This window comes from Aotus nancymaae, unplaced genomic scaffold (genome assembly GCF_030222135.1).
Source record: "Aotus nancymaae isolate 86718 unplaced genomic scaffold, 86718_ANA_hifiasm-v0.15.2.pri h1tg000020l, whole genome shotgun sequence".
NCBI classification, from domain to species: domain Eukaryota; kingdom Metazoa; phylum Chordata; class Mammalia; order Primates; family Aotidae; genus Aotus; species Aotus nancymaae.
In genome coordinates this window covers 22519357-22546726 of record NW_026988432.1, presented here as the reverse complement: position 1 = coordinate 22546726, position 27370 = coordinate 22519357, and the positions used below count along the sequence as shown (strand labels likewise).

General features: G+C 38.4%; 1 long non-coding RNA gene across 2 annotated transcripts in view; it reads left to right on the top strand.

Moving 5' to 3' along the window:
• Nucleotides 1-3416: 3416 nt before the first annotated feature.
• Nucleotides 3417-27370, top strand: part of LOC135276059 (uncharacterized) — a 109365-nt gene continuing 85411 nt past the window's right edge. For both annotated transcript variants that reach the window (XR_010343618.1, XR_010343617.1), the window contains exons 1-2: nt 3417-3536; nt 19846-19987. This is a non-coding gene — a long non-coding RNA (uncharacterized LOC135276059). The remainder of the gene's footprint in view (nt 3537-19845; nt 19988-27370) is intronic.

Genomic DNA, 27370 nt, shown 5'->3' with positions numbered 1-27370 from the left:
CAATGCATTGCCTAACTCCAAGATTGAAGAGTGCACCTGGCCCAGATGATGTGGCCTGGCACGGTACATACTAACCAATGCAGAAAGCTCCCATGCATATGAGGATGGACTCAGAGAGTGCCTGCTGTGTTTCCAGAAGGTCTGTTATGACCTTTACTCACCCAGACTTTATTACCCACACAGGCTGGATTTCCAGCTATCAAGCAGAATGAGGGTTTGAATTATTGTGATTTAGGTGCTAGAAAGAAATTTACCTTCATGGGTTATGAAATTCTGTAATATAGTTTCCATATATGTAAACGTTTTTGACATAATGTCTGGCTCAAATTAAGGACCCCAAAAAAATGGCAATGCCAAGAGTAGACTTGGGAGGTTATAGGAATGGATTCAAACATGAGTTTATCAAATTCCATGCTCTTAACCTTTGTGGTATAGCAGGTTTATGGTTATAATAACTCTATTGATGGATATGTAATTCATTATTTTAGGTATTTAGGGCTCATACACTTTATGAAATGACTTCTTTGCAAGGATGCCTGCAAGAATAAAGGAGGATAGAAAGCAAGCTGCAAAAATGATTTTCCATTGGCTCCCCAGTAGACAAGATAGTAGCAGGAGAAGTACAGAGACATATCTCAAAGGCAGGAAGATGCAGGCTCAAAACAGCCATGGATTACTGTGAGAAGGACTAGGCCCCTTATTATTTCTACAAATCAGACCCAATACTCAGGTACCGACCATCTTTGAAAATTCAAGTAATTCCCAGTAGCCTCATTTGTACCTTATTGTGAACTGCAAAAATCATGGACTGCCTGCTAGTCCACGGACTGAGAATCTTCTGTTGAAGAGAAGCAAAGTTTGAAAAGATGAACTCTAGACCTGAGTAGGAGGGAGTTTGACCAGCCTGAGGCTGTGGAAGCCAATGACAGGTAGTAGAGGGATCCAGAAACCCGAGAAAAAGGCCATAACCACAGCTAACAGAACAGCTCTGGTCATGTATTGATTACATGGATTTCCCAGGTTTATTAGTTTCACAGAAAATTATGGGCTAATGGGTCGACCCTTTCAAAACTCAGACACCCCAGCTTCACTCTCAGAGTCTTCCCTTGAACTTTTGCAAATACAAATCAAATTCACTCACGACTGAATTAAAGTGACAGATACATTTAATAGAAAATATCACCAACATGTGTACTTTAAGTGTGTGCTTTTAATCATATGTAAATTATATCTCAATAAAGAAAATTTAAGAAAAAGCCAGCTTTTGACATTCAAAGTTGAATTTTTCTAAGTCTTTGAAAACTTGGCTTGGGTTAAGTAAATGATTTTTTCCTTTAATTCCACCAGCTCACATTCACCTAACCAGAAGGAGGCCTGGTGATCTAGAGCATGTGAAATTTTACTGAAAGCAAAGGGGTAGAGAGGGTTCTGATGGGGGGATTTGGGGTACTGGATAAGGGAGAAATGCTATATGGGTTGATGGGAAGTCTGAAAGCAGGGAATGCTGAGGAGAGACTTTCAAAGCAGGTTTGAAGGATTTCATGTCAGTTGCCAAGGCAGGTAGTTAGATAAGCCTGAGTGTTCTTCTCTCTTAAGGGACTAAAAATGGAAACTGCTTGTGAGAGACCCAGAAAGTTCCCTGTGCTTAGTGGAGGGAGGACTTGGGAAGACTTTTTAAAGATAGTGGGCCAGCAGAAGTTTGAGTCAGTAAAGGAGGCCTTTGTGTGTTGGGGTTTGACAATTAGAAGCAAAAGGCAAGGATCCGAATCTAGAACAATGGGTGGCATCGTGGTGTTTCAAGAAACCAGATAAAAGCAGGGTACCCTAATAGGCAACATCCAGAATGAAAGCCAAAGTGTCACCAGCAGAGACCTGTGAATATCTACAGACACTGACCAGATATGGGAAGGGTGAAAAAGCTACATGGCCAACGATTTACTCAAAAGATGCCAGACCATCCAATAAAGATGGTCTGAGCATAAAGATACTGAGATAAACAGTTAATTGCAAATATAAAGTCAATTTTTTTCTAGCTACTCAGAAAGCTCAGGATTTATTCAGGGTTATTTAGGGACTTATTTAAGATTATTACATTAGTTATAGAAATTATAGAGTGTGCCTCTTCACACATTTGAATCGCAGTGAATGTAAGTTTTTAAGCAGCTCTATTGAGATATAATTTACCTACCATCTAGGTCACCCATTTAAAGTGCATCATTCAATGGTTTTGGTACATTTGCAGCATTATACAGCTATTACCAAAATCTAATGTTAGACTTTTTTTATTATCCCCAAAAGAAAACTTGTGCATATTGAATGTAAAATTTTAATCCCACTTCATAATTTAAAAACTTTTGGATGAAATTTTAAAAGTAGGTTGAGAAAGGAAATTTTATTAAAATGAGTCAAGGGCACTGGATCTCAGGAGTGGACTAGACCCAGGAACAGGAGGTCCATCATTTTTCTCTGTGTCTCTACTTCTCTCAAGTGTCTTCTCTATTCCATGCTCTCTGCCAGAGACCAAATTTCTAGTATTTTTCAGAGTCACCAATAACAGCTTGGGAGGTCTCATAAATACTACAGTTCCAGCGATCCTCAGAAATTCACTAGGCTCCTTCTGACTCTAGAATTCCAAAAGCTTGGGGCAGCTAACCATTTCCATACCACCAAATGGTGGCTTGGGATGTAGACTCATATGTGGCTCAAACATGATATTTAGACATCCAATCCTGTGAACCATCAACAAATTACAGAGAAGATGTGTTGCAGATACTATGGAATGGTTCAATCATCATACTTTCTCAATTCCCATTCTCACCTCCATCAAGCATGATGATCGATCATTCTACTATGCAGATAAGAATTCTACAAACTTACTTTCAGCCTCCCTTGCAGTTAATTGTAGCTTTCTGGTTCCGGACAAGAAAATACCTGCAATAATCCTTGGGGAAGAAGAAACTGGTAAAAAAATAAAGAGCAACGTCTTCCTAGGGGAAAACGTCCTTTGCATTTCCTCTCATTCTTTTACCTCATTCCCCCTGTCTCTGATGGGAACATAGATGTGATATCTATAATTGCAACAGTCATCTGTGACCATGAGATGACAGCAATGAGGACAAAGGCTAGTACAAAGGAAGGCAAAGCAGAAATATGGAATAACTTAGGTCCCTGATGGTATTTGGTTTGCCCTGGCCTTCAAAAGATAAAAAATCTGTGTACTTCCTCTGCTGTTAGGCTTTCTGTTTCTGTAGCCATACCCATGCCAAATAATGAACAAGGAAATCGTCATCTGAACATATACCCCAAGTGGTATTTACTATACTCTTGCTGCTCTTTTCCACCTGTATTCATTGATCCATTCATTCAGTAAATATCTGTTAATGACCATGACGGAGACTCTTGCAGGTGCTGGAAATACGGTGATGAACTAGATAAAGTTCCTGAGCTCCTAGTGATGAGATCTACCTTCTGGAAACTCAGGATCTGCAATGGCCTCTTCCAGATGAGCCTCGTCTTCATTCAAGATGCACCTCCAGGTAAAATCTACTGATTCGCAACGTAAGGGGAAACTTAACTGGGGTTTCTCTTTTGGGTGTTTGTCTCGTTTTATCAACCAACTGGTAAGCTTCTCAAGATAAGAGACTATGATATGTGCTTCTTTTATGCCTGAGTTTTTGGCACTTGAAAGTTTTATAATAAAGTCTTCTTGGTTGACTAATATCTTGGCCAAAGGGAAGAAACTGTAAATTTTGCCCAAAATACCTTTCCAGCAGCACCTGCCTTATTTTCACCTACCATGTATTCTACAAGGAGGTCAGAAACACAGATCAGGTTCCTTGCATTTTTAGTCATTCGCTGCTGTCTCTCTGGTTTATATATCCTATAGAAGTTGGATTTATTTACATTGTTCTTGGTTGGAATTCAGTTTGTACAGCCTTTCCTTTTGGAAAATTCCTGCAAATTTCCTCATGTTTACTGCCATTCCTTTAAGCTATGTTTTATCACAGAGCTTTCTTTGTTCACAAGAATTCTGAGTGTCTTGCTGGAGCAGCTGCACATAACCTATACAGGAATGTGTCTACTGCTTTTTCGTGAAAGGGGATACATGTGTTTTCTGAACCCCCATGCCTCAATGTAAGGGTAGAAAAAAAGCTTACATCAAGGAGAAGATTTTTGTTACCTAATGCCAAGACAGCAGCAAATCTGAACCAGAAATAACATGTGTATGAAGAGGAATGCACTTGCTTTGAGCAACCAAAGTGTGGCAGCTCAGCCTACGAAAGCAACCTACTATTCAACATTGATTGACTATTAGCATATTATAATTTAACCTCATATTACAAAGATTCTTCATGTAAATGGTTGGGAAAAAAATCTGTAGGCAATTATTGTTAATAACAAGCAATTTACAGCATCCGGGGATCACAAAACCTGTTACAAATTAGTATGCAGTATCATTCAAAACACACCATCATGAAGGGGAAAAACAGAGAAGTTAAGGGGTTTGAAAAGACTCCACAGCCAATCACAAGGAACGATGCGATGACAAGAGGCTGGGGCTCAATGGAACTCATACTGGGAGCACCCAAATTCCAACACCACAGCAATCCCATAGACACTGCCGTCCTCCGCTCTCTTACATTCCCACATCACCCATTCATCAGAATCTTCTTTGTGGTCCATTAACCTGCAACGAGTTGAGAAAATATAGTCAAAGGCATCACAATAGATGTATGGAAACAGTGGGACTTGAACACCTGCATAAAAGTAATAAACAAACAAAAACTGGCAAAAGCCAATTATTCCCTAAGTAACATTATTTTAATCAGTATATAAGTAAATAGATGTTGTTTACTGGGCCCAAATGATTCTTCATTCTTCCCTCTTACTCTGTCAATAGATCTCTTCTGTAATTAGTTCCAAGTTAGAGAGACATAATCAAAGTAAAAATCAAGAGTACCATTAAATCCACAGAAACAAAGGAAAGACGTTCCTGTAGCCTTTCGGAGACAAATGAAAAACTCCTGCAAGACAGATACATTTGTGGAAGAAGTATGACAGCTGTAGGGCTTGAGGTATCATTTGGGGGACCCAGGGTGATAGTCCTAAGATCAGTAAGATTGACAACTATATATAAGTGGATGTTGTGTATAATATTTATTTGAGGAAGAGAGCAAAAATAGCTCTGAGTTCTTCCTTCATGTTGCACAAAGAGAAATTATTCAGTAGATCTATTTGACATTAAGAGGCATCTTCGAGTTGTGGGAGGTATAACACCTTTCTTGAAAGAGTGCTCCCCTATCTTCCACCGGTTAAACTTGTTGGTGGAATACATGGCTCTGCTAGATGTAGCTTTGAGATCCTCTTATAAAAGACATCTGATCTTCTTGCTTCTCCTCATGCCAATTTCTTTTGCCATGAGCCTACTAGCATAACCTAAATCAAAGAAAATCTTTTGAACACATGGATCCAGCAGATAAGACTGTTCTCAAACCCGAAGTCCTCTAGGGAGCTTTTTTTTTTTTTTTTTTTTTGACTACTCAAGCCAATCAATATAATTCAATGCAGTTCAACAAAACTCTATGCCAGGATTTAAGGGTTAACAAAGAAAAGATAAATGATCTTGCCCTCCGGAAGCTTGCAACATTCTTTTCCTCCCAAAATCCTCTGTCCAAAATGTCTGTACTATGCATGTGTTATTTAGATACATATGGTCTTTAACTTTTCAAGGGAGGCTGTCTTGAGACTCTATGCTGACAATTCTTTGAGGTCAGTAAATCTGCCCCCTCCTTTGTATTCTCCAAAGCACCAGGCATAATTCAAAGCATATAGTAACAATAATTTAAGGCTACTCTACAAACATTTTTAGTCAGTCAATCAATAAGAGTACTCACTGCATCTTTTAGGAAGTATTATATCAGGTTCCTGATCCTGCACTCGTCTTAGGGGTTTCTATCTAAAGGATCAAATAGGACATCCACAAGAGATCGAAGTTTTATAACCATATGCCAGAGATTGGAAATTACCACTGTATTATTGATTTGGGATTAGCTTGGGATTTTATAGCATTTCCCACCCATCTTTCTTCTCACCAAAATTATCTGCAAAAAATCCCTGGATAAGTAGAAAGTGGCATCTTAAGTTAACTTGCATGCCTAGAGTCAAACAATAAGCAGGAGCAAGATATTTAGTCATATAAAACATCACTATTGATACATAAAGAGCCTGATCAGCACCTTCTTTTTAAAAAATGTTGAAATTTACCACTATGAGGAACAAGGATAAATACAAGTACAAGTTTCTGCATCACAAGATGTCTCAGAGCCTTTACCTGGCTATAATATACCATAACTTTCCATCAGAAACATAATGTCTATAATATTTCCTAAATACACTTGAAAATGGGACTCATATTTTCAGAATGCCTTGTATGGCTGGTGTTCCACAAAACATAAATTAAATTAATCTATGAAGCTTATAAGACATGAGATCCATCCTTCAATGACTATACAGAATGCAACTCCACTTCTTTGTCGATCTGTACATCTTTAGAAAATGTGTGTAAGTAGGAATTTGTAACAATTTTCACCACTACATTGAAAACCAAAAAACTCTTTACTCTTTTTACAGGCTGATATGTGACTTTTCTCTAAACACCCTTCAAAACCATCTCTCTGATCTGATTCTATAGAGTAGTGTATGCACAGCAGGTTTTCTTGTGTCTGTGTTTCCAGAGAAGCCATGGTAGCTTATATCTGCAGTTCTTTTAGATGATAATTAAGGATTAATTGGATTAATTAGAAAACTGTTGAGACCAGGCACAGTGGCTCACACCTATAATCCCAGCACTTTGGGAGGCCAAGGCAAGAGGATTACTTGAGTCCAGGAGTTAGAGATTAGCCTGGGCAATGTGGTGAGACCATGTGATATGGTTACACCTTTTTGTCCCCACCTGAATCTCATCCTGAATTGTAATCCTTATAATCCCCACCTGTCAACAGAGAGACCAGGTGGAGGTAATTGAATCATCGTGGCAGTTTCCTCCAAGATGTTCTTGTTTTGTGATAGTGAGTGAGTTCTCACGAGATCTGGCGGTTTCCCACTTCGTTCAGCACTTCTCCTTCCTGCCGCCTTATAAAGAAGGTGCCTCGCTTCTCCTCCACCTTCCACCATTGTTTGTTTCCTGAGGCCTCCCCAGCCATGCTGAATTGTAAGTCAATTAAACCTCTTTTCTTTATAAATTATCCAGTACTGGAAACTTCTTTATAGAAATATGAAAACAAACTGATATACCTTGTCTCTACAAAAATAAAAAAATTTAGCCAGGTGTAGTGGTACACACCTGTAGTCCCAGATACTCAGGAGGCTGAGACAGGACAATCACTTGAGCCTGGAGGTCAAGGCTGCAGTGAGCCATGATTATTCCACTGCATTCCAGAAACAGAGGGAGACACTGTCTCAAAAAAAAAAAGAAAGAAAGAAAAGAAAACATTTTAAAACACTAAGACCTAGCTTGTGTATCATGTTCAAACACAGTATATTGCAGGGTAAATAACAACAAATAGAAAATCCTGATGGCCTCCCTAATGAGAGTTCCTTGATTTCATGTTTTGTGTTACTTTTATAACTACCTTCCTCTTTATGATGTCCAAGTCTGTTTTTGTTGAAGAATTAACATCAAAGCAAAATATGTGACAGGATTCTTGCTTTTAACAACTTTCTTAATTAAACTTATTGAGTTCCTTCTTTTCCTCAAATTGAAAATTTATGTGCTCACCCAAAGGTACCATATGCCCCGAGTTTTAAGATGCTCAAACCCTGCTGCTTATTGTTTTAAAAACTAAACACACTCACACCCGAAATAACTACAAAGCCTCAGTCTCTAAGCCACACTCCAATCAGACAACGCCTGTTCCAGTCCACCACTAATTGATCCACGCACTAGACACAGGGAAAAAAGTGTATTGCTGCAGTGTTTCCTAATGGCTTCCAGAACTGAACTCTTCAGAATGTCATGAATCACAGCAAGTATGTGTCTTAGGTTGCAATTGGGAGATGTGGCTTTTAATTATTTGCTTTTACTATAGCCTCTTTTCAAAGGAATGTTTCCTGAGATCTTTGTTACTCGAAGTGCTGCCCTAAGACCAGCAGCATCAGTTTCCTGTAGGAGTGTGGTAGAAATGCCAAACTAAACTCCACCCCACCCTCATGGATCACAAGTGCCAGTTCAGCAAGAAGCTCAGGTGATTCTCATTCACATTAAAGTTAAAGAAGCCCTGAAATATGCAAGACTTTGGTCAAATTTTCCTTTCTAGACTTGAAGCCCACTCACATTCATTGTACAGTTAATGATTTTTTTCCTTTCTTACAAACATAAAAATATATTAACAAATCCTGGTATTGTATTAAGTAATACAAAGACTATGACAGATTTTCCTATGACAAGTATTGGATGTTGCAACAAGCAGAGAATGTAATGATTGCAAAGTTCTCTTAGGAAATCTTTCCTGCTCAACAGCATGCTTGTTTACCTCAACGTGGCCACTAAATTGTAGAGGTGTCTGTTGGCCTCATGTCACACAAAGTAATGAGTCAATGATTGGCTTTCATGAAAATCAATCATTTCTGTTTCAGGGTAGTAATTTTAAAAGGCTTAAACAAACCCCACATTTTAAACAGCTTCCATTGTGTCTTCCTCCCTATAAAATATCTTCAATTTTGGGGGAAAAGATTATTTTAAGTCAGGGGCTGAACTGATGTGGGTAGTACCTAAATGATGTTTAACACTCTGGAGATTGAGAATGACATCACTGTAGAAAAATGCACTGATCTCCATCTTTGGTGTGATATTTCTGCTTTATTGTTTATGTTTGTAAGTCCTGGAATTTGGCCTAGACTGAAAGAGTCATCCGGTAGTTGGATAACACAAAAAGCTGTAAGGAACAAGGTGTAATGCTCAAGAAAAGCTTTCAATTGTTAACAATTTCAGATTTTGTTCATTCAGTTTTGTTTAATCCCCTTCAAATTAGTCACCTGAAGAGACCCACACATTTTTGTTCCTACATCATTGCTATCATCAGAAACATTATTTTCTAACTTATCTTTTTTTTTTTTTTTTGAGATAGAGTCTTGCTCAGTCCCCAGGTGCCAGGCTGGAGTGCAGTGGCACAATCTCTAACTTATCTTTTAAAACTTGGGCCAGGTGCAGTGGCTTATGCTTGTAATCCCAGTGCTTTTGGAGGCTAAGGCAGGAGGATCACTTGAGGCCGGGACTTTAAGACATGCCTGGGTGACAGAGCAAGACTATCTCTAAAAAAAGAAAGAAACAAAGAAAACTGCCCTCAAAAATGATCTCATGAGTATCACAGGAAAATGACATGACAAGTTGTTAAAATTTTAACTCTGTTATACACCTTATCACCCAGTTAGTTCTTAGTGATCTTGAACAATTTCTCTACAATTCAGAAACCAATCCTAAAATATAGCTTGCACCACTTGGTTGTTTAAAAGTTTGTGCCCAGCTTTGTTATTCCAGTAAAGGAATTCCACAGCAGCTTTGGCCAGCAGCAAAGTAAGAACAGTTTCAACATTCTCAGTTTCTCTTTGTGGAGATAGAAAATATCAGATGAAGATAAATACTCAAGTGTGTGGTAATTCTGGTAAGTTTTGGCAAAATACTTATCAATTCAGTCTACCGTCATGCCTTATCATGTATAGTACTCATCTCATTTTGTATATGATGAATTATGTAACTGGTCAACGGTCAAAAGTTTTCTTCATCTCTCAAAAAGCCTTAATTCCCATTCCTCTGCCCTAACTTGCTGTAAAGTCAAACCAGAAAAGGAGTCAGTGAGCTGTAACAGAGAGGTCCACTGTATGAATAAAGGGGTGTGTGGTGTAGGTATGTTTCTAAGTGCACACTCATAACCATGCCACACCACTTTGTCTAGTTTTCCTGGACTTCCAAGTCAATTGTGATATTCTCAATGTCTGTTTCAACGACTGCTCAGTTAAGAGTCTTCATTCATTTCTTACTTGTGAATCTTCTCAGGGTATGGACTGGACTGTCAGAGTGTGTGGGCTGGTGCCTATAAGAGGCTATCTATGAGGTTCTGTGTCGGAGTCTGCCAACTCTCTTTCCCACCTTCCTCAGTATCCATTTTCCCTATTTTCGTCAATATCAGAAATATGCTTATCTGATTATATAACCATTACACAGCCACCCACACACACCAGAAAAAAAGGGAAGAAGATGCTAGATTTCCCAGCCTCTCTTGCAGCTAATTGAGTCATGCAGCTGATTTCTGGTCAGTACCTCAGTGGCAGAAGTTGTGTGTACAGCTTCTTAAAGCCTTAAAGGCTGGTGGCTTATCCTTCTTCCTAGACCTCTCTTTTCCTTTTTACTGACTGTAATATAAACTTAATAGCTGGAGCTCCAGCAGCTACTTTGAATCATAAGAATCATTATAAATAAAAGTCACAAATGGGAGAATAAGACAGAAGGAACTTTAATTCCATGGCCTGTCATAACCAGCTCTGGACTACAGCACTTGATATGGCAAATAAAGAAGCTTTGAACTTAACTAAGTTACTACTATTATTTTAGGTTATTCTCAACTTAATAGAAGCTAAACCTAACAGAAGCTGAAACAACTTCTTGTGTGTTGTAGTGGGCTTCTCAATCAGGGTAGGGGGTGTCTTTCTCCTACTTTCTCTAAATAGTGGCTAGTTTAGTAATTATTAGCCAGACCACTTTAATTGGCAATTTATCAAGAATTATCTTTGGTATTTTTTGTTGTCATTGTCATCTTAAATTCGTATTTAAAGCACTAATTACAATTCAACTTCTGTGTACTTTCACGTATTAAGCCTTGCTTTTTCAACTAAATGGGGAGCTTCTCTCATTGTTGACTCACATCCATGGATTCCAGATATTTAAGCCTCAGTGATAACTCAGGGAGCCATTTAGCATCTTGTGTTGAAATTTGAAATGCTTTGCTTTTTTTTTTTTTTAGAGATAGGCTGTACATTTGTATACAGAATTACTAAAAAGCAAGTTAGCATGTGGTTTAATAGCTTGGTTTAAATCCACAATATTGAATTAGATGAGTTACTGACCCTCACCATGTCTTGGTTTCATCATCTGGAAGATGAAAATAATCATAGATGAAAATAATATACATGAAAGATAAAAATACAAAATCCTTTCTTAGGAAGAAGGTATCATAATTAGTCTCATTTACAGATGAGGAAGTGGATTGCTCAAGGTCATAGAGTTGGGGAGGAGTGACAGCAGTGTTCTCATTCCTTTTGAGTGAAGATCAGGGTAGAATGGTCCTAAGAGTGTCTTACAGTTATATAGCACTTTATAGTTTATAAATGACTTTGCCCTTCCTATCTCTTTTAATTTTCATGTGAACTCAGAGGAAGCAGATATGATCTAACCCCAATTTACAAAACAGGAAACCAAGGATGAGAGAGGTAAATTAGCTTTCCCAGGATTACACTGCTAGTAAGTAGCTGACCCATTTATTCTGGGTCCAAATCCAATTGGTCTTCCTAATAGGTCATGCTGTACAATCTCCAAAATCTTAGCATTGGTCAGTAGCAGAATTCAAGTCCCAACAATCTGGTTTTTATCAAGCTTTCCAGGAAAGGTCAAATGAGGAGTACCTAGAATTGCACATTATCTGACTATGTTAAGTTAAAACATTTGTCCACAGCCTACTAGAAAACTGAAAGAATGCTTGGGAATATAACTGCCCTATTCTACTCTCACTGCACATATACAATCTATGGGTAGGCGCCAGGTCTGCATTTACCTTAGGAGACACAATAAGAAACAACTGAATTTATCTGGAAGAAAAAAAAACCCTTGATTTTTTTCCCCAATCAAAGTAACAAGCCAGAACTGTCCAAACCTTCCTTGCTCAAATGCTGAGATGAACATTTCCTTTCCTCAGTCTCCCAGCAGTTTCTTTCCTACAATTACATCTTGAGTGTGGATCCTGTGGACATCCAGTGACCCAATATATAGAGGAGCTGTCCCAGAAGATCTGGGCCCAGGTGCAGAATAAACTAATACTCTTCTTAATGTGTTTCTCATTTCAATAATAATAAAAAGTTATAATCACTTTTTTAATCAATTTTTCCCCATTTAGATAAGCACAGTCCATGGTGCTCTCTGGTCCAAAATGTGCTGTTCATGCCTGTTAATTACCAGGCCCCCGTCGTTTACTGAGCACATGCTCATCTCACTTTGGTGAATTAATATTGGCACTCAGCTCACTTATAAAAGCTATTATCAATTTTTCAAATTAGCAGTTGATTGGCATTCAGTATAACTTCTTTTGGGGGTAGGGTCTTTGTGTACAGCTAATTAAACTAAAGAATTCATCTGTTCAAAAGTTAGAAGAATTAGGATTGTGAAAAAAATAACATTTTTGCCTCAAAATTGCTATACTCATATGTACAAAGTTTCTATATAATGTGATGAAATAATTATTGTAATTAGCATCTTAATTTGAATTTAGATGCAATTTGTTTTTTTTTTTTCTTCTTTTTAGAAATCTAAATTAATTCCCTGGGAAACTGATGAGAATTTTTCAAAGTAGAAATAAATGCCTATAATAAATCAAGAGATAAGGGAACAGGCAGAGATTATTCCGCAATTAAAGTTTACTAAATTAATTCCACTTAAACTCCTTGGAGTTTAATGTGAAAAAACTAGGAAGTGTGTATCTTCTTGGATTAAAAAATTCACACTGAAAATTTAAAGGCAAAGAAGGGAAAAGAACCATATAATCAATATTTCCCTAAACACTAATCAGAAAATAAATGTTCATATCCATCTCACAGTTTGATATTAAAACTATAAATAAAAGGCACCAAACTTGAGTAAATTAAATGGAAGCATGGACAGGTGATTGGAAGTTGAATGTGAGTATTTGTTTTACCCAAATGAATCCAAATTTCATTAGTTGATAATTAAATGGAAATTATATAGACATTACAATTACTGGCAATGGCATAAATTATGAAGCAGTATGGCAAAACAATTTAGGAACTCACATTGTTGTTACTATTGTCAAACTGGTTACCAGAGAAACCTAGGATAAATAACATACTCTGTGACTATGGAAATGAGGCCTTGATGTGTTGCTAAGCTGTTAAAGCTAATGTCATTGTATAAAACAATAATGTTAAACATTATTAGTTTTTTAATTATGTCAGTTAATTAGGATTGTTCCTGTTAATTGCCTATGATTCATCTCCAGATGAAAAATGCTCAAGTAAGAGCTTTGCCTTTTTCTCTCCAACATAGCATCTAAAATAAGGCCGGAATTTTGTATAGCTGAATTTTACAAGCACCATTAGCCTGGGCAACATCAGGAATTATGGCCAAATTCATCCATAATAAAAGATACATTAATAAAAACATATTATTAAGGAAGGTATTCAGGAAAACAGAGCCATCATTTTACCACAGTAGACTCAAAGATTGACCCTTGATTCCCAAACGTTGCTTTTACATCAAAGATTTTTATATCAAATCTAAAACAAATGTGACTTGGGTAGACTATTTGACATTTGCCTAGCTTATAAAATACCAAAACATTGAACTTCTGTTAACCTTCAGCTGCTTATTAATTTTTTTCTTTACCTCAAAAAAATGTTTTCTTAATTTTATATGTATCATTAAATATGTATTGAGTACCATAATATATGATAACAAGACTATGTTAAACACTGAATATCCAGTTACAGGAAAATAGGAGCATGAGTCTTCCCTTGTAGAACTTAGAGTTTAAAACCACAAAGGCACCAGTCAATCACTTACTGCAGTTGAGACCATCAAAACTTTAAAACTATATCATAGCATCATGGCCAGAACACCAACAAACTAAGTCTAACTTTCTCACCTTCCCCTATCTAGAATAAAAGCAGAAATGCTTGTTCATAAAGTTTTGGTCTAATGCTATATTCCTCATGACTAGACAGTGGTTTATTATAGCTGTTCACTTCATATTTGTTGAATTGATGAATTGACTGTTACTGGAAAAGCAAAAAACAATCAAATAAGTTTCTCAAGAGCAATTTCATTCCATTGGTATTAAACTTTAATAATGTAACATCAAGAGAGTTTATGATGAAGAAAAAACTGGGTATTTCAGTGTTTGTACTTTAGGATTAGGTATGAGAAATATTACAGAATTTGTGCTTATATTTTAATGAGAAGTCTTTGTTTTTAAAATACTTCAAGTTTTCCGTGGAGGAGGAGGTTTCAGAGTATAATCATATCACAATAAAATGGCATCTATAATATAATTGCACCACTTCCTACAATGCGTAGTAGCAAGGATGACTCATCTCTGGAATTTTAGGATTTCAAAGATCTTAGAGGTCATTTTATTCAACTAGTCTTCCATTCTCCTTATATTATCCCCATTAAGAAGTCACTCAGTATCTTTGAATAGTTCCAGAGGTAAGAAATTCACCATCTGTCGAGGAATCCCATTCCATCACTGGACAATTCTGGCTGATGGAAATATTTTTCTAATATTCACCTCAAATACATTTAGCTACAAACTTTATGTGTTAGGCCCACGTCTACCCTTTGGAACCTCACAGGACATGTGGCATTTATCAGATACTGATAACTTTTCAAACCCTTAATAAATATATGAAATAAACATTTGAAAATGGCCCTTTTAACCTCCAAGCTCTTAGCTAAACAAACCATTTATTTCAAATATTTCTTGATGATGTTAAGCCCCCTTTTCTTTTTTTGTCTCTTTCCTTCAAAATGACTCCAATTTATCTATGAAATGCAAAGCCTAGAAATGAATACAAATTCCCTTTTTTTTTTCCTGGTGGGCAGAGCAGAACAGGATTATCACCTCCCTCCTACTAGATACTATTCTTCATACTCTGAGATCACATCTGCATTTTTGGTGACAGCACCATACTCTTGATTCATATTGCAGTTTAAATCAGAAGAAAAACAGTCTTTTTCACACGTGCTATTGGTTCTCCATGTCCCCCACCCTCTCCCAGTCTATATTCTGCATGTGTGGGAGGTCACTGGGGCCCATATGTAGAATTTTATGTTTATTTTTATGAGGTTCCACCTTATTAGATGAAGGCATAGAGTTAGAGATTATTTCATCAAATCCTCTATTTAAAAGAGCAAAACCCAACAACCCCACAAAAGTGAAAGGACTTTCTCAGGTTCCACGGTCCACAAGTGGAAGAGCCGGAATTCCAACTCAGGTTTCTGATTCAATACTTTCCCCCTAGGTCAGTGGTTCTCAATGTGTCAGACACAGGCTGGTAGCATCAGTATCACCGGAGAACTTGTTAAAAATGAAAATTCTGGGTCCCCCACTTCAATCAACTGAATTAGAATCAGTTGGGACTGAGGAGGGGGTGGAACTCAGCAATTTGTGGTTTTACAAGCCCGCCGGGTGACTCTGATGCACATTAATGTTTTGAGACCCACTGTTCTACACCACAGGCCTTCACGCTGTTGCAAAGGCCCGCTCCATGTTTCTAACCCATCAACCTAGTTTGGAGCCTTTATTCTGCCATCAAACGTATGAGATCTCTCTCTTTAGCTTTTATCATGTTCAGGGGAAAGCAAAACTCAGAAAGACAAGTCACTCCTTCCCTCCATGGGGAGAGAAAGGAGGGAGAAAGCACTCCCGGAGGAGAATCGCCATTCTCTTTTCTTATGATCCACCATGACAACTGCTGGCAGAGAAAAACAGTATTCCTTGTTTTTAGTTTTAATAAGTTCTTGGAAACCCTTTTAAAATTTGAGTTGTGAAAAATCAGATAAGTTTTTATAGAAATCATGTAACTGTTGAGAGTTATGTCTCAGGGGAATATTGAACCAATGCCTTGTTTCCTCTTGGCCTATTTCTTGGTTATAACAAGAGGCATTCGAAAACACTTTGTGTCCTACTTCCCTCCCACCTCATATTTTCTGTTTGGTTATTATGCACCATTCACGGTTGCAAGGCACATTGTGACTCCTGATTTATTTATTCCTCACAATAACTCCACAAGAATGCTATGAGTTTTGCTCCACCAAGGCACAGAGGAGTTCATGAAATTTGCCCAAAGACACAGAAGCAGGAAGTGGAAGAGCCAGGATCTGAGCCCAAGAAGTCTGGTTCTAGAATTAGAAGCCTATCAAGTCTGGTACCTAGAACCTGCCTATCTAGTCGAATACCTACAACCTGGGTTCTTTGCTATCATCTGTACATGTTACGGCTGCTCAATTTTTCAAAGTACTTCAAGGACTTTGTTAAATCACACTAAGGACCTTATTGGTGTCATCTTTATCTTGTTTTCACTCATAGACCATCCCCTGATAATGGAAAGAGCAGAAAATCATGGATAGGGAAAGGATTCTGTGGAAAACGTGGTATTTCCAAAGGTGGTTTTCAGTAATTCCTTCTATTCCTCTACACTCATGTTGCTCTTGACATGAAGAGTTAGAGCGGCCCAGTGTGATGGCTCACCCCTGTAATTCCAGCACTTTGGGAGGCGGAAGTGGGTAAATCACCTGAGGCCAGGAATTCAAGACCAGCCTGGCCAACATGGTAAAATCCTGTCTCTACTAAAAATACAAAAAAATTAGCTGGGTGTGTTGATGAATGCCTGTAATTCTAGCTACTTGGGAGGCTGAGACATGAGAATTGCTTGAACCCAGGAGGCAGAGGTTGCAGTGAGCTGAGCTGAAACTGCACTCCAGTTTGAGTGACAGAGACTGTCTCAAAAAAAAGAGTTACAGCCTACCCGTCACACACATACACACGCACACATACGTACACACACACACACACACACACACACACACACACAATCTGGGCTGGCCTTGCCACATGGAGTTCTGGAGAAAAAGATCTCATGAACGGAGGCCACATGGATGGAAACTATGGGAACTGAGGTATCCAGTTGGCAGTCAGTACTGTGGCCCCAAATATGAGACCATCTTGGGACTTCCAGCCCAGCCTCCAGATGGAGCAGCCACGAAAGCACCCCAGTCAAAGCTGCCTGGAGCAGAAGAAAAGCCCAGCTGACCCACAGAATAGAAAAAAAAAAGGAATAAAATGGTTGTTTTAGGCTACTGCATTTTGGAGTAGATTCTTATTCAGCAAGAGAAACAAGATGCAGAAGAGTAGCAGGACAGCATTCTCTGGCTCCTTAATCTCTATCAATCCATGTTGATTCCAGCTTCCTATTTTCTTTGTACCTTCTACCTGAAATTCTTCCCTCTCTTTGCTCAGTTCATTTCTACATCTCTGTTCCCCAGCTTCAAGACCCAGATATGTTTCCCATCCCCTGTGAAGTTTTCCTCAACATCCCCAGGCCAGAGGGATTTTCTTTTCTGAATTTTTCTATATCTATTATCTCTCTGATATAGGTGTATGATTTTCTTTGTTTTATTGCAGGTAAATGAATACCAGATAAATTATACTCATGTAAATTTTATTCTCAGTCTCCATCTGGTCAGGCTGGAGAGAAACTTAAAACTAAGTCATTCCAGGTTTGCCCTCTGCCTGGGTTGTGCCATGTTCAGGGCCTTAGGCAGTGCTAAGTCATTAAGTGGGATGTCTCTGGTTACTGGGCATTGGTCTTCATCTTACTCCTGAGAATTCTGCTGTTTCTGTTCCCTCATATCTTGAAGTTCTGATGATTCTCTGCTGTTTGGGGACCTGAAAAACTGGCTGAATCTTATCTCACAGATGTGCATGAAGTCAGTCCTTTCTAGCACACTGCTGTCTCCCAACTAGGGGACTGCCAGGAGGCAGGGCTTTTAGCAGCAAGCCTGCCAGGACTCCTAGACACTGCTATCTGCTTCTTACAATTTCTTGTATAGGGAAAAGTTTCAATCCATGTCCCTTTGTCTATTTCTTACCAGAGTGGCAAGGAAGGGGCCAGTGCCCAAGCATGCTGACGGCCTCCCACCCCAAGCATCTGGCATTGACTCTCTGCTTTCAGCCTCAGTGCTTTCTCCTAAAGTGAGGGGAGATTCCTTAACACAAGTACTGAAGTGGCAAGGCAGGAGAAAAGTTTGAATACAGATGGCCGTGGATGAAGGGCCCAGACTCCCAAACATCGAAGGGCCATTTCTGAGGTGCAGTCTCTATGACTCTTCAAAGAGACCCAAGCAGGACTGAGCCCTGGTTGCCTTCAGCAGTCTCCATTTCACTAATGTATCCTTCCCACTTCCTCCCTGTCTCAATCTCTCTTCTCTTACATTCCTGTTTCCTGGGATCACATCCTAAGTTGCCTACAACTTGGTCCTTGTCTCAGGCAAGGAACAAGGGAACTGAAAGTAAGACTGTTTCCCACCCCTCTTGAGTCTTTCAAACTCTCTCTTCTGTTCCATTGCCTGCTCAAAGCCATCTGTTTATCTGCATACCTAGACCAGTGATGCTCCATCATGGGCAATTTTCCCACCCCCAGGTGACATGTGGCAATGTCTGGAGATATTTTTGGTAGCCATAACTGGGGGATGGGTGCTACTGGCATCTACTGGGAAGAGACTGCTAAATCTCCCACCTTGCATAGGATAGCTCCCCACAGCCAAGAAGGCCTCAAATCCAGTCCCACGTGCCAATCCTGCTGCAAATAGGAAAACCTGGTGAAAATATTTAGAGATGAGAAACAGGAATTGTTGGAGGCTACTGCTTCTTTTCATCAGTCACAGCAGCCATTTTGCAAGTTCAGATTCTCGGGTTTCAGTTTAAACCTCCTTCCTGAATCAGAACCTCTGAAAGGGACTTGAGAATCTGTGTTTTTGATGGATCCAGATTGGCACAGAGGCATACACTAGCATCTGGGGTCCACTCCCCTTGATGTGTCCTGGGTAGATCAGCTTCCTCATTATTACAGAATGTTCTAGAAACATACTAACTCTCAAAGAAACAAAAGTTTACCATGTGGGCCCACTAGATGCTGGTGTGAGACACCTTGTGACAGAGACATGAGGAAGGAAGACTTGTGTTTTACATGTGGGCAGGGGGCTACAGAGTTATAGGCAGGGGCTCAATACAACATGGAAACCCCCTGCCCAAACCCTTGTCCCAAGACTCAGAGAAAAAGTGACTCTGTTTTGCACTCAAAAACTGGTAGGACCAAGGAGCACTGGGTGTGAAGCATCCCTGCAGATTTTCACAAATATTTTGGAGATGAATCATGAATATTAGTACTTTCAGGAAGTCTGTGACAAGAGCTGGCAGAGTTTGGAGCATTAAGATTTGGTGAATTATGTTAACCATGACTAATATTGTCCTCACTCACTTGTGAAGACTGAGAAGTATGGATGGTGCATTTTCGCTATTCATTTTTGTTTAGCTATACATTTTCCTCAGCTAACCTGGAAATGTTCTGTGTCTGAGCTACATCTCCTTCTTTTTCAATTCCCTGAAAGCTCCTAACACAATGTTGGGTTCATGGGTTTCTGTTGAATTGATTTGCTGGTTTGGAAAAAAGCCCAGATAACTATCTAGTGACATTTCCAAGAATTCTGGATTAATATCAATAGTGCTTTCCATTAAAAATGCATTCAGACTACCTGCTGTCTAAAACAACCTACATTCTTTTTTTGGAACTGACTAGCCTTTAAAGACTTGATACAGGTAAGCTTTAGAAGAGTTTATCAATAAACACTTATATATGGATTAATCGATTGATGTAAGTCTCTTAAGTGTATCTTTAATATCAATCTATTGTGTTGCTTAAAGCCAACTCGTCAAAAAATTGTTTTGTTTCATTTTGAGATTTGATCCTTGCCTGATCAATGGCTGAGATTTCATCTTTGAATTTTAGGCTCCTGGACATCAATGAATAATCTAACAATATTGGGAAGAAACAAGCATGAGGAATGTGGCCCAAAAGTTGAGAGTAAGACTCAGAGTCAACCCGCCCATCTCCAAGTATAAATGTGCATCAGATTATGAGAACACAAGAGGTACGTTACTTACCTGTTCTGTGTCTACTTTCCTAAATCAGAAGGCAGGAATTACAGGTTGTGATTATTAAATGGGTAAATGTGTGTAGCAGCTTTAGGACAAACCTTGGCACAAGGTGAGTGTTCAGTCCACAGTAGCTTCTACTATTAGGATTATTTTAATGCCTAGGTCTGATAATGAATTTATCTACATGCTAGCATAAAATTTCTTACAGCCTTCCCATCACTGTTGGTAATCTTTCATTTCTAATAATTTTGGTAGAAGATTTTGAGCATTCGCGTATGTAATTGTTCTTTGCCAGTAAAACCCTTCTCCTTCATCTTCTTCAGCCAGTTATCTCTAATTCATTCATTGATTCATTCATACATTCAATCCTTCCTTAAAGATCTGCTAATTATGTCAGGCTCAGGGTTTGGTTTAAGGACTACAATGGGAAAAAAAAAGTAGCCCAAATATGACCTCTCTTCTCATGTAGCTTATCAAGTAAATGGGGTGGGGTGGGGAGAACTCAAATAATTATAGAAATAAATGTGCCATGAAAAGTGCTGTGTATCATAATGAGTGTGTAATGACACTTGACTAATCCAGTGAGTTCAGAGAAGACTTCTATTGAGAAGCAAACTATAGATAAGATTCCAGGGATAAGTAAAAGGTTGCTAGGTAAATCAGGGAAGGAAGAGCATGCCAAGTAGAAGAACCAGCATGTGCAAGAGTCTTGCAACTAATCCTTTGACTCTCAACTCAAAAGTCACTTCCCTGGTGAGACCTCCCTTTTCCACCACCATCCCTCCAGAAGGGGTCAGGGGTCCTCTCTGTATTTCCTCTCATAGCACCTTGTACTTTTTCCTTATAGTTCTTCTCAAGAGTTTGTAATCCCATTTTTATTTATGTTTATCCCCACCAGATCATAGCTTTATGGAAGCATAGGCCATGTACATGTTTGCATTGTATCCTAACATCAAGCCCATGCTTGGCCTATAGCTGATGCCCCATGAATATTTGTTATATTCACTGTGTCTTCCTTCAGGGGATAGTTCATGACTTACTGGTTGGTTTTCTTTAAAACTGTCGTGCCTGTCCTGGTAATAAATCAAGGTTATTCAATTATCCAGAATCATGTAAAATCTCTTTTGTAATACCCTCCAACTCATTTAGGGTATAGAGATTCTCCAAGTGCCAGTTATTACAGAGTACAAAAGAGCCGTAAATCATATCAGTGAATAGATTATAACCTAATGGATGAGTTAAGACAACTAAAAATTCCATAGAATTGTACATTTTTCAGAAGTAGAAAAAGCCTTGAATTTTATTTAGCACTCATTTTATAAATTATCAAAAGATCAGGGCAGGACAGGCATTTCCCCTCCACTAGCCATCTCCAAGATACGCCCTTCAAAGAAGCTTCCAAAGGCATTTACCAAAGACACATAGGGTAGCTTGATTAATGGAAGACCTAGTTCTCCAACCCTTGCCTTTGTTGTGAACAATGTCTCTATCCTAGCTCTTAGATTTCCATTTGGGTCTTAATGGGAAGGAGCATTTTCTGTTCCTAAACTGTTTCCTTGAATTGGTTACAGTTATTCCAACTCAGTAGCAGGGGGGACTAGGACAATGAATAGATACCTTCACACCTGCAAGGTTCTGGAAGCCTTCACGTGTCACATCCTTTATCCAGAATCTGAACTGATAGGTTGGGATGGATGTGTTGCAGAGGCCCAATGTCCCTGCATTACAAATAAAGCATTAAGAATGCCTATTCAAGGATAAAGAAAGCACTAGACAATATTAACACAGAGAATAATGGCCTCGGAACACATTTGCACCTTTCTAACAATTTCCCAGCTTGCTCCACATGCTATTCAGTAGTCAAGCTGCCAAACAGACTTTTTGTCCTTCTAAAGATGGTCTCATTCCTTGAAGTTTCAGTTTTTGTAATTTGGCTGATTGGAGAACTTGGCTGAGCAAAGCATCATCAGAGATGATTTCTCTTGTTGTGAATTCAAAAGGCTTCAGCACACAGCACAAATGATCCATTAGCATCCATTGTCTAGAGTTCAGGAAAACACCTTCTGCAGCATTGTGCAGTAATGTGTGTGGTTTTTTTCTTTTTCTTTCTTCTTCTTCTATGGGGAAAGCACGCCTCCTAACATATAGGACGACTTGTTTTCAGTATGTGAGCAGTTTATGTATGATTAAAGTTGGGGAAAACTGTCACTCTTCAAAAAATTTCAAAGAATTTTGACAAAATGGCAGGAACAAGTTTCAAACAGACTGGGAAAAACTGCAGTACTTCTGAGTTTATCAGGAAAATGTACATGTTACATAGAGAAAAGAAACAACTAAGTATTTACTATGCATGGTAAAATATTTTCAGATGAGCTAAGTAGAATAAAACATTGCCTTTGTCTTCTTCCAGCTTACATTTCTGTTGTAAAAACAGAACTTAAAATAATACATTACAAAAAAAAAAGGGTAAGCCAAAAGAACTTTGAAAAAGAACAAAATTGGAGATAAATACTATCTGACTTCAAGACTTAAAAAGTTATAGTAATCAAAACAATATGACCATTGGTATAAAGCTAAACAAATAGATGGATGAAATAGAATAGAGTCCAGAAATAGATCCACACGTATATGATGTGTGGACCGCTGATTTTTGACAAAGGTGCAAAAGCAGTCAGTAGAGAAAGAATCCTCTTTTCAACATCTGATGCCAGAACAAATGAATTTCTAGCAATAAAATCAAACAACAAAACAAACAACTTTGATCCATGTGTAGCACCAAAAAAAGTAATTCTGTGTGGTTATTGCAGGCTGGTAAGGGTCCAAGAAAGGGTGGGGAGGCTAGGGAGAGGAAGTTAACAGCTACAAAATTACAGCTGAATAGGACGAATAAATTCTAGTGCTCTATAGCACTGTAGGGTGAATATAGTTAACAGTAATTTGTTGTATATTTTCAAAACACTGGAAGAGAGAATTTTGAATGCTCACAGAACACAGAAATGAAAAATATTGGAGATGATAGATATGCTTATTTCTTTGATTTGATCATTATATATTATATACATATATCAAATATCATATCACTCTGTATCCCATAAATGTGTACACTTATTACTTGTCGACTAAATATAAAAGAAAAAAAATTAACTCGAAAGGTAACATACACCTAAATGTAAGACCTAATACTATAAAACTTCTGAAAGAAAAAGTAGGATGAAATCTTTGTGACCTTGGGTTAGGCAATATATCTTATATTCAATGCTAAAAGCATCAAATTGATAAATTAGATTTCATCAAAATGTAAGACTTCTGTTCTTCAAAAATCATTGTTAAATATATGAAAAGACAAATCACAAAGTAGGAGAAAATAACTGTAAAATATTTGCAAATTATATCTGCAGAAGAACTTGTATCCAAAATAGAATTTTCAAAATTCAATAAGACAACAATCCACCTATTTTTTTAATTAGCAAAACATTTGCACTGACTTTTCTGAAGATACACAGATGGCAAATAAGCACATCAAAAGATACCTGACATCATTTGTTACTAAGAAATGCAAGTTAAAACCCCAATGAGATACAACTACATCTGCTTTTCTGACTGAAATTTTAAAAACTGACCACTCTACGTGTTGATGAGAATGTGGAAAAACTGGAATTCTCAAACACTGCTCGTGACATAAAATTGGACAACCATTTTGCAAAACAGTTTGGCCATTTCTTAAGAAGTTAAACTTATACTTACCATATGATTCGGCTGTCCCATTCGTAGGCATTTATATAAAAGAGATGAACGCTTATGTCCATATGAAGACCTGTACATTCTGTTCAGAGCAGCTTTGTTTGTAATACCACCAAATATGGAAACAACCTAATGTCCATCAACAGGAGAATTAATAAACAAATTATGGTACGGTATATCCAGACAACAAAATACTACCCAGCAATAAAGAGAAATAAACCCAACTATATGGATGGAAGTCAAATAATTATGGTAGCAAACGAAGGGATACAAAAAAGAATACATATTTTTAATTCCATTTTTAAAGTCCTAGTATACGTAAACTAATCTGTAGCAATAAAAAGCAAATCAGTGGTTTCTTGAGAAGGAGGTGTAAGGAGAAGCAAAAGGGACACAAGACAAGGTTTTATTCTGGAAGCAAAAGAGAGCCATGGAGAATAGAATGGTCGATTTTAAGATCATGTAGATTTGGAGGGATGCACGTGTCTGACAGGGGTGAGTAGAGAAGAGGAAACCTGCTAGCTCACTGTAACAAGAGCCAAAATTGGAAACAGGAGAATAAAACATTAGAGGGCAAAGGCAATGATGAGTTCAGCTAGAGACACGTTGGCTTTGATGAAGCCAGGATCAGTTGGCGCTGTTAGTCTGGGGCTCACCAGAAAGGTAAGGCCTCGAGATAGGAACATGCACTGAGAATCTAAACCAAGGAAAGGACTGAAGTCTAAAGAGACACATCACGCCCTTTCCTATCTGCTAGTCACTGGAGGCTTGCATACTTGTGGCCTAAGGAACCTCTTGTCCTGGTTATTAGCCATTCTTATTGACTAGTCTTACGTGGTCACACCCAGCACGATGTACCACTTCCAGGAGGTGCCAAAGTGAGGCAGCCAACCCAAGATTACCAAATCCAGCACACTGGATTCAGAAGGAGTTTTAGAAACAATTTTACACATTCTCCTCAATTTACAACATCGTTTCAAAAATATTTTGGTAATCTATCTACTACTACATGAACCATCCAAAATCATGTGTCTTCCAGAAATTAAAGGTATAAAAATCCCACTGTAGATTTAATAATGTGTCTTAACAGCCCTGAATTATTTAGAAAAGCAAAAGCAATAGACAATTATTAATAACAAGAATGAAGCATTATTTGTGTGTGAATCTCTCTGGATATGAGAGAAGATAGTGTCTTTCATTGTGCTAATTCGTAATCCAAAAAATTTAGACTAATGATGGTATCCCATGTCTCAACGCTCTTTAAAATGCCCAGAGATATAAACAATCAGCTATAGCCTCTCATAAACCTTAGACTTGAACTATACATTGGGCATGCCTTCCCTCTGCTGGAGCATTTGTGCATGAGAGATGAAAGACTGATGCAGAACCACAGGCTTTGATACATCCTTAAGAGTGGGCAAATATCCTGGTTGTCAAAGTAGACAGAGAGACTTCTTGCTGGGCTTTTCCATGATTACAGGTCTTACTTTTTGACAACAGGCATTTCAGAGCTCCCCTGTGGTAAATTTGCCTCTGATTTCTGTCCTTCACTCAATGAGACCTGAAAGCATAGCCTCCAGTGAAAGAAACTTAGAATGTAATCCATAAATACAGCAGTCTACATTTCATACTGACTGTTGAGATGGGACAGACACAACTTCTCTGTTTGTGGAGACTATGTAGAAATGAACAGGAGCCCAAGACAAGACAGTCACACCCACACCTTCTATTTTCTGTCAAGGAAATAGACACAAAAATGGCTGTTTCCATGACAGGAAAACAAAGCAAAACAAGACAAAAATGGTCTGAGTTGCAGTTGTTGCTTTGGTGGTTATGGTGGTAGTGGTGGGCTCTGCTTTCCTTCCTTCTCCTCCTCCTCCGGCTCCTCCTCCTCCTCCTCCACCGCTGCCACTGCCACCGCCATCATCACCACTTTCTCCTATGCCTCTCTCATGTCAGTGAAAACACAAAGTTGTTATCTGACCAATCTGGTTCCAGATACCCTGAGCAAATTATGTAACTCTCAGTGTCATAAACAACTCAAATAGAATGCAAATATCAACAAGTTTCCCTCTCACACATCCAAATATCTTTTTCTGACCTCTGTTTTTTGTTTTTTGTTTTTTGTTTTTCCTCTTTTTTTTTTAATTGCATTTTAGGTTTTGGGGTACATGTGAAGAACATGCAAGATTGTTGCATAGGTGCATATGTGGCAGTGTGATTTGCTGCCTTCCTCCCCTTCACCTATATCTGGCATTTCTCCTCATGCTATCCCTCCCCAACTCCCCACCCCCCGCTGTTCCTCCCCTATTTCCCCCCAACAGACCCCAGTGTGTAGTGCTCCCCTCCCTGTGTCCATGTGTTCTCATTGTTCAACACCCGCCTATGAGTGAGAACATGCAGTGTACTGTTAATCTGTTCGGTGACACTTTTGGTTCTGCTTGCCCTTCCGATGACAAGGAGGGCTGGAGTGCTGTGTTGGAATGCCCAACACAGCGGCTTATGTGCAAATATCATAGCTGACTGATAACATGAAGACTCTGGGTCGGAATGTCGCTGCCTAAAATCATTGTTTTTGCTCGTATCTATGGAGCTCCTGTCATCCTGTACTCTAGCAATGATGTAAGAATAAGAGTTATGTTTTCCTTTTCACTCTTATAAGTGGCTCTCATATTTAGCTATAATATTGTCTAACATCTTATGTTGACTATTTTACAAACATAATTTGTGTCAAATTTAGAGCTAAAGCATGTTCACTTTTTACATTTGTTAGAAGTCTTTGACAAAATATCCACAATTCATTTCTTAGCTTTTTCTAGTAGAGAATGTTTATGGGTGCTAAAATACTGATTTGGAACTGTCTTTGACTATGGAATTGGGGGATTGTTATGGTAATTGAATCTAGGAATCATACGCACCAGCTCCTCTCCAAGTGTATATTGCTTCCAAATGAAGTGATCCTAAGAAAAACTTTGTTGTAACCTTCAACAGAAGTTTGATGGCCATTTGAGAAAGAGGATTCAAAAAACTTCACTAATCAGAGTGTGAATGGCTTCCTTTGAATTACAGAGGGTCAAAAGGCATTACCTCCAGTGCATATCTATGCTAGTTTCATTCAGCACAGTGAGAGGACACGCACAGCACCTCTCAAGTCAGCTTATTAAATTACCGAAGCACAGGATCTGCATCCTACGGTCTTTGTAAGTGAAGATACTATAAATTTCTAACATTGCCTACAATCAGACATTAAAGGACACGGCCTTTCATTGTTTCTCACTTATGGTTCACAAATACAACCCAGGCAATTTAGGAAGAAAATGAAAGCCTAACAAAATGCCAAATTACAATTTGTAGATTTCGATCTTGATGTGCCACTGCTGGATTGGGCTCTTTACTATTCTACAACGCCTGTGACAACTACTTCTCCAAGTGTTGGATATGCAATTTCGATCTCTTTTTCTCTGAATCTTTGTACCTTTTAGTCTAACAACAAAGAGGAACAAAGATCCTAATTATACCCATAATCATTATTATCTAAAGAAGTTCCCAGTAATTAAATTTTAAAGAAAATTTATTTAATGAGCTTTCTACAGTCACATCCAAGCAATACACATTCAAGTAGATAGTGATTAGTA